The sequence below is a fragment of the Canis lupus genome, chromosome 20 (assembly GCF_048164855.1).
Source record: "Canis lupus baileyi chromosome 20, mCanLup2.hap1, whole genome shotgun sequence".
NCBI lineage: Eukaryota > Metazoa > Chordata > Mammalia > Carnivora > Canidae > Canis > Canis lupus.
The window spans coordinates 46,442,311-46,450,171 of record NC_132857.1 but is presented as its reverse complement, the minus strand read 5'-3'; the positions used below and the strand labels follow the sequence as shown (position 1 = coordinate 46,450,171).

The following is a 7,861-nucleotide window of genomic DNA, read 5'->3' as shown; positions in this document are numbered from 1 at the left end:
CACAGTATGATAACTTTTGACGTGCACATACGCATCACCTCCAAAGCCACTTTGGCCCCTCCCTCCTAACCTTCATCCCTTTCCGTCCCCTCCATCCTCCAACCCCAGTTAACCACAGCTCTGCTTTCAATTTATGGGCTAGTATTCATTTCTAGAAATTTATATAATTGGAATCAATACTATTACCTTTTTTAAATCTGATTACTTTTACTTTGCATAATTATGTTGAGGATTATACATGTTATTATATTTATATATATTATATTTATTATATATAATAATTCATGTGTGTATATAAATACAAGTCCTTTATCAGATATATGCTTTTCAAATGCAAATATTTTCTCCCACAGTAGAGTGACTTTTCATTTTCTTAATAGTATCTTCCAAAGACTGGATGTTTTAAATTTTTATGAAGACTAATGTATTTTTCACTTTACAGATCATGCTTTTAGTGGTATATCTAAGAAATCTTTAACTCAAAACCACAGGGATTATCTCCTATGTTTTCTTCTATAAATTTTGTAGTTTTAGATTTTACATTTTGCCTTTGATCCATTTTAAGTTAATTTTTTATATAGTGTGAGGGATGCATGAAAATTCAGTTTGGTTTTTGTTTTGTTTTGTTTTGTTTTTTTGTTTGTTTTGCATACGGGTATCTAATTGTCCCAGCACTATTTGTTAGAGTATCTTTTTTTCACTGAATTGTCTTTGCATTTTTATTAACAATCAATTGATCGTATGTATATAGGTCTATTTCTTTACTCTCCATTTTGTTCAGTTGATCAATTTGCCTATCAGGAAGCCAACACCACACACTGCCTCCACTACTGCAGCTCTATAATAACTCATAGTCAAGAAGTTTGACTTCTCTAACTTCGTTCTCTTTTTCAAAGGTCTTTTGGCCACTCAAGGTCATTTGCATTTCAATATGAATTTTAGAATCATCTTTTGAATTTCTGCAAACAAATCTGTTGGAGTTTTGAAAAGGACTGTGTTGAATCTGTAGATATGGGAACAGACTCCTCAAATGAGTCTTCCAATCCATAAGTGCACTACTCATCTCCATATATTTAGGTCTTCTTTCCTTTGACTCAATAATGTTTAGTTTTTAGGGTATTGGTCTCTCACTCAGCTTTTGTCAGAGTAATCCCTAAGGATTTCATATTTTTCCATGTTATTGTAAATGGCATTATTTTCTTAAATGTAATTTGACTGTTGGCTACTAGGATATAAAAATACAGTTAATTAAAAAAAAATAATTCTCACTCACCATATGTCCAAGAAAACTAAACAGAGTTCTCAAAAGATGGTAGAATCTAGGAAATGCAGTTGCCTTTGAGAAAGAAGATGGTTAGCAGGACTTATCATGCAGAGCCCTAGGTAATGGATTGTTTTCTCCCTGTGCTCAGGAGAGTGGCCTAGGGCACTGGGCTGCCTGGTGGCCCTGGATGTGTAGGAAGCCATCCCATGGATAAGAGATGCTTACTTCCACTGGGGAGATCAGCTTAATGCAAGGTATCAGTTGTCATCCCTGTTAATGGAACCAGGGCAGAGTTTTCTGAGGAGCCCTGGGCTAAATATTGAGTTCAAAAGGCAGGAAGAAAATGAAGTCTTGAGGGAATGGGACCACTGGAGCAATTCTGGCCCTCGTGTAGAGAATTCACATCTCAAGAGGAGGGAGTCCTAGGTTGAAATCTTTTGCTGGAATAACCAGCTCAGGAGAACAGCTTCAGCTACCATCCTGAATAGGAGAGACCCCAGCCACCCCAGTTCCCTAATATACCTAAGTTTGGGGTACCTGCAGAGTATGGAGGAGACAAAAAACAAGAGTCTTACAGGTAGGGTATAACAGTCCCTATCAGCAGAGGACTGGGCTGCTAGCCATGTGGCCAAACTAGCAGCAGGATCAACCATTGCACAGATCATGCCATCAGAGAGATGTAGCTGTTTCTATAGAAGCAGTCATAGCAGGGAGCATCTACTTTTATTTTATTTTATTTTATTTTATTTTATTTTATTTTATTATTTATTTTATTTTATTTTATATTTTATTTTATTTTATTTTATTTATTATTTTTCCTTTTATTTTAATTCCCAAATAGCATATAGTGTTTTATTAGTTTCAGGTGTACAATATATGATTCAACAATTTTATACATTACTCAGTGCTCATCATGGTAAGTGTACTCATAATCCCCTTCACCTGTTTCACTCATTCCCCCACCCACCTCCCTTATAGTAACCACCAGTTGGTTCTCTATAATTAAGAGTCTGTTTCTTGGTTTGTTTCTTTCTGTCTCTTTTTCTTCCATTTGCTCATTTGTTTTGTTTCTTAAATTCCATATATGAGTGAAGTCATATGGTATTTGTCTTTCTCTGACTGATTTATTTGACTTAGCATTATACTGTCTTAATCCATGTTGTTGCAAATGGCAAGATTTCATTCTTTTTTACGCATCTTCTTTATCCATTCATCTATTGATGGATACTTGGGCCGCTTCCATAATTTGACTGTTGTAATAATGCTGCAATAAACCTAAAGGTACGTGTATCCCTTTGAATGGTATTTTTGTGTTTTTTGGACAAAAATCCAGTGTGCAATTAACTGGATCATAGTTCTATTTTTAAGTTTTTGAAGAACTTCCAAACAAGTAAAATATCAAAATTTTAAATGAAGACAATGTCACATCGAGCCCTATTGGAGCTTGAGGTAAAAGGAAGAATGTGTCCCCTATATGTATGCTTTTATTTTTTTTTAATGCCTAGTTTTTTTCCCAGAATATTAAAGTAGTCAAAAAAAATATTGAAAAAACTGAAAAGCATGTGTATTAAAACTCATAATATTATTTTAAGTATAAATATTTTATTTACTCTAAAAATAATTTGTTATAATTTAACTTTAATGGAAGCAAGCTCACAATAATATTTAAAAATTTAATCCTTGGCCTTGTAGACATCACTGTCCCAGAGCTGCTTGTGCCTCTCAGCCATGGTCGACCCCATCATATTCTTTGATATCTCCATAGAGTGAGTCCTTAAGCAGTGTCTCGTTCCAGCTGGTTGCAGACAAAATTCCAAAGACACCAGAAAACTCTTGTTCTCTGAGCACTGGGAAGAAAGGATTTGGTTTCAAAGGTTGCTACTTTCCCAGGATTATTCCAGAATTTATGTGCCAGGATGATGATGTCATACACCATAATGGTGCTGGTGGTAAATTCATCTATGGGGAGAAATTTGATGATGGGAATTTTATCCTGAAGCACACAGGTCCTTTCATCTTGTCCATAGCAAATGCCAAACCCATCACAGAGTTCCCAGTTATTCATCTGCGTTGCCAAGATTGAGTGGTTGGGTGGCAAACATGTGGTCTTTGGCAAGGTGAAAGATGGCATGAATATTATGGAAGCCATGGGGTGCTTTGGGTCCAGGAATGGCAAGACTAGCAAGAAGATCACCACTGCTGACTGTGGACAAATCTAATAAATTTGACTTGTGTTTTATCTTAACTACCAGACCATTCCTTCTATAGCACCCTTTCACTCCCATCTGCTCAAAATATCCTATAATCTTTGTGCTCTGACAGTTCCATGGGTTCCATATTTTCCTTACTCCCTTCCAAGTCTAGCTGGATTGCAGAGTTAAATTTATAATTATGAAATAAAAACTAAATAAAACAAAAAATAAAAATCTAATTCTCAAAAAAGATTTTAGACATTAAAAAAATATAAAAATATGGATAAATGGGTGGGGGATACACTTTTCCTTTTGCCTCAGGTTCTAGCTTGATTCAGCACAGCATTACTTTGTGAGAATAAAACCATATGAAGAAAAACAAAACAGAGAGAAGTGACGGCAGGGAGAAGGTAAAGAGCCAGAAAGAGAACCACAGAAAGGGTAACATCCTTTGCATGTGTGCAGCTGACTGTATCAGAAGCAAGCTCTCTACCTGGACTTTTCAGCTATGTGCATTAGTTTCTGTTGTTGTTATCACTGTGTGATTTGTGTTTCTGTCACTTGAAATTCAAAAGCCGTGTGTAAGCTGGGTCTTTGTTTTAAGTTGGGTTCCTGAAGCAGACCTTGAGACGAGATGTGAGTTTAAGTAGTTTACTTGGCAGGTGATCCCCAGAAAGTACCAGGGCAGAATGAGAATGTGAGACAGGAGAAGGAAGGGAGGGGGAAAAAAGGAAGCTTTGTGAAGTGGGGTGCCACTTAAACACCTCTGGGGCTCTCTGTAGATCACATCTCAAATTCCCCTCACCCCACCTGAGGTGACAAGCTAGAGTATTTATCTCTAGCTCCCATCTGCCATTGGCCCCTGGGGGCTCGGACTCCCTAGCATTTCAAGTCTGTCTCTTGCTCAGGTCAAGACAAAGATGTTAACCAAAGAGTATTAGGTACTCGCAGTAGAAGGCCAACCAACCGTGTGCACTGGAGTGTTCAGTGCACCTGAGTGTTCAGGGCTATGGTGAGAGCACCTGCGATGTCTATCACAGTCTTGAAGGATGAATGCCTTTACTAAAGACACATAGAAAAAAGTTTCTCTGTTTACAGGTCAAAGTGGGAAGCTGGTAATGTACAGTGGAAACCTCATAAGATTTGGATTTAGAAAGAGCATTCTTGAAAGTTATATTATCTCCAGATCTTACTGGTTGTGTAAATTGGACAAATCTCTTAATGTCTGTGATTCATCTGTATGCTTTCTCTTCTGCGGAATGAATAGAATAGTGATAAAACTGACCTCAGAGCAATGCAATGAGGATCAAATGAGATATGGAATGGATGAGAAATTCCTTTGAACAATCAATTTTAATTTTTTCTGTTAGGAGGTCTTAGCAAAGAAGTTTCCATGTTGTAGGGTATTCAAAAATCACTTAGAGACCTTATTGAAAATAGAGGGACATCGAGAACTTCTGATTCAGGGCACCTGGTGTATAACCTTAGACTCCACATTTAGTGTTCCTCTGGAACACTAAAGCAGGTGGCCTGTGGGTCACACTTTTAGAAACACTGCAATAGCAGAGAATATATAGAGGGAGAAAGCAACTGGCTATGACTGAAAGAGAAGCCTGAGTAGAGAGGTGAAGGTCATGTAGGACACTAAAGGGAACTTGGATTTACCATGTGAGCTAAGAGGCAACATGTCAAATGCTTTAAAATAGGGGATTAAAGTGGTTAGTATCATACTGGAGAAAAATGCCTTTGGCTGCAGCATTGAAGATCAATTGGGGGGGCAGCAAGGTGAGGACTGAGAAAATTATGAGTAGGGGGGCTGGTAGGAAATGAGATCGGGAATTGGGGGAATAAATGTGAGAACAGAGAACAAAGGACATGGAGAATGGGGAAACAAATGCTAATAACAGATTTTAAGAGAAAAAAGCAGAACACAAAAATGTGTATGAATACTTTTTGGTCCTATTTTGTTGATACATTTGTGTGTATATATATGTAAACACACATACACATTTACACAGAAAAAGGAAAAAAGGAAATGCAACCAAATGTTAATGCTTATCTCGGAAGAGTAAGCTATAATGGGGACTTTAAGGATTTTTTTTAAATGCATATTTTTCTTCCAAAATGCTCCATAATAAACATGTATTACTTTTATGATTATGCAAAAATGAATGAATGAAAGAAAGGAAGGAAGGAAGGAAGGAAGGAAGGAAGGAAGGAAGGAAGGAAGGAAAACTTCATTATAAAACAATTTCACACGGATGGCTGAGAAACAGCCAAAGAGGAAAATCTATAAAAGAACAAGGCATCCTACTTAGGGACTTAGAAGCAAATTCTGGTGAACCTTTGGCACTATTAGTTAACTTTGATGTGGCTTTTTAGGTGTTTTTTCAGCTACTACTGTAACCTCATATGCCTTTAAAATACAATTAAATAAAAGTTACTACAGGTTGATTGATGGCTGGAATCTTGCTTGGTTGCAAAGTGAGTACAAGTTGAACTATGTATATATTCCACATTCAAGGGGTGAAATGCTTTTCTGTTTCTTTAATGATTTTTAACTTTAAGGTAGTCAGATATACACAAGGGAGGGGACAAAAATCCATAGTTTTCAGAACTGACAAGAAAATGTGTAAAGCTTAGTAAAAATTGTGCCAAGTACCATGATGTGGTAATATATCCAAGAAAATCCAATATATCGAATAGTTCTTAAATTAGCATATGTTAATTTTGGTTGAATGAAACTTGATGCTTGATTGGAAGTGAAAAAGAGTAAATGTAATTCATAACAGCAAAATTGGGGGTAACATAGCATGGAGCATTCAGGATTGGCAATTTTTCTACTTTTAATGAGCTTCTGATGAAGCTCTCATATTCATACTGTCATTTTACAGAGGAGGTCCAAAGGTTTCCTGGGCTCCTTAACACAGCCAGCAGCCCTGAAAAATCCTCACAGTGCCTTTCTGTTGACATCTAATACAAGGAAACCAGGAGAACTTCAAAGAGAAAAGTCAGACTGGCTTCAAATAGGTAAAGTGCTAGTCACCTCACAGTGTTAATGAAGTGTATAAAGAGGGGTTTTCATGAAAAGTGAGGTTGAGCAGGGGCATCATCCTGGTGGAGGAGTCATAGGAGGATTTGTGCTCTGCTGTCTCTCCAAGCAAGGAAAAGACCCCAGCAAACTTCCAAGAGAGTAAAGACTGGTACATATTTAGGCAGAGCTTGTAAATAGGATTGCAAGGCAGAGTTTATATGCTAGAGAATATGGGAACAAGGGCAAAAATCTAAATAAAGCAATAACAAAATACAAGCAGATCTCAAGTAAACACTATGGAAACACCGGCTGTTTGCTGTTTACTACCCAAGAGGTCAAAATGTCTCCCTAGAGTCTTGTCCAGCAAAAGCAGTTCCTAATTTAGTGATTCCTACTTTGTAGACTGTGGAATTCTAAAGAACCAAGAATTTTGCAAGGAGTCTTTTTACCTATAGATACGCGAGTCTTCTCATCTAAGAGAATGTAGAAATGTAGAATTACCTGTAAAAATGTAGAATTACCTGTAAATGGCACTGACATTGTTTCTCACCTATATTTATGTGCGTACCACTATTTTTCAAATATATGTTGATTTTATTGAAATTGTTAGTAACTTTGGAAATTTGATCTTTTTGCAATCAGCACACACCCAAAATATGGCAACTGTGGTGTGAGAAACTTGTGGTGTGTTAAAGTTTTTGACATTCAAGGAATCTTTCCTTGCTCAAAAAAGCTAGGAAATCCTGCCTTAAATAATTTACAATTATCAGTATTTGATAGTAAATGAGTTTCTGATAATAGCTGAGAGCAGAGGTTCTTGATCTTGGCTGCATGTTCTAATTACCTGAGGAGCTTTTAAAAACTCCAATACCCAGATCATACTCAGAATCTATGAAGTGAGATCCCAGCATCAATATATTTAAAGCACATGTATTTCAATTTTAATCTCTTTGAAAACTGAAAAGACACACATGGTAAAAATTTCAACATATAAACAGGTATATGCAATGAAGTGTCCCTCCCACCTCTTATTCCAACACTTTTATCTTTTTGGACACTACCACTATTACCAGCTCTGGGCAATGAATGATGCAGATATAGCCTAAGCATATATAAGGATAAAAATTGATATTTTGGGCAGCCCAGATGGCTCAGTGGTCTATTTTTTTTAAAGATTTTATTTATTTATTCATGAGAGACAGAGAAAGAAGCAGAGACACGGGCAGAGGGAGAAGCAGGCTCCATGCAGGGAGCCTGATGTGGGACTCGATTCCAGGACCCCAGGATCATGCCCTGGGCCAAAGGTAGGCACTAAACCGCTGAGCCACCCAGGTGTCCCGGTTCAGTGGTTTAACGCCACCTTCAGCTCCA

The 7,861-nt window shown here is 37.1% G+C and overlaps 1 pseudogene; it reads left to right on the top strand.

Moving 5' to 3' along the window:
* Positions 1–2,992: 2,992 nt before the first annotated feature.
* LOC140612115 (peptidyl-prolyl cis-trans isomerase A pseudogene) lies at positions 2,993–3,483 on the top strand (annotated as a pseudogene).
* The last annotated feature ends 4,378 nt before the right edge of the window (positions 3,484–7,861 follow it).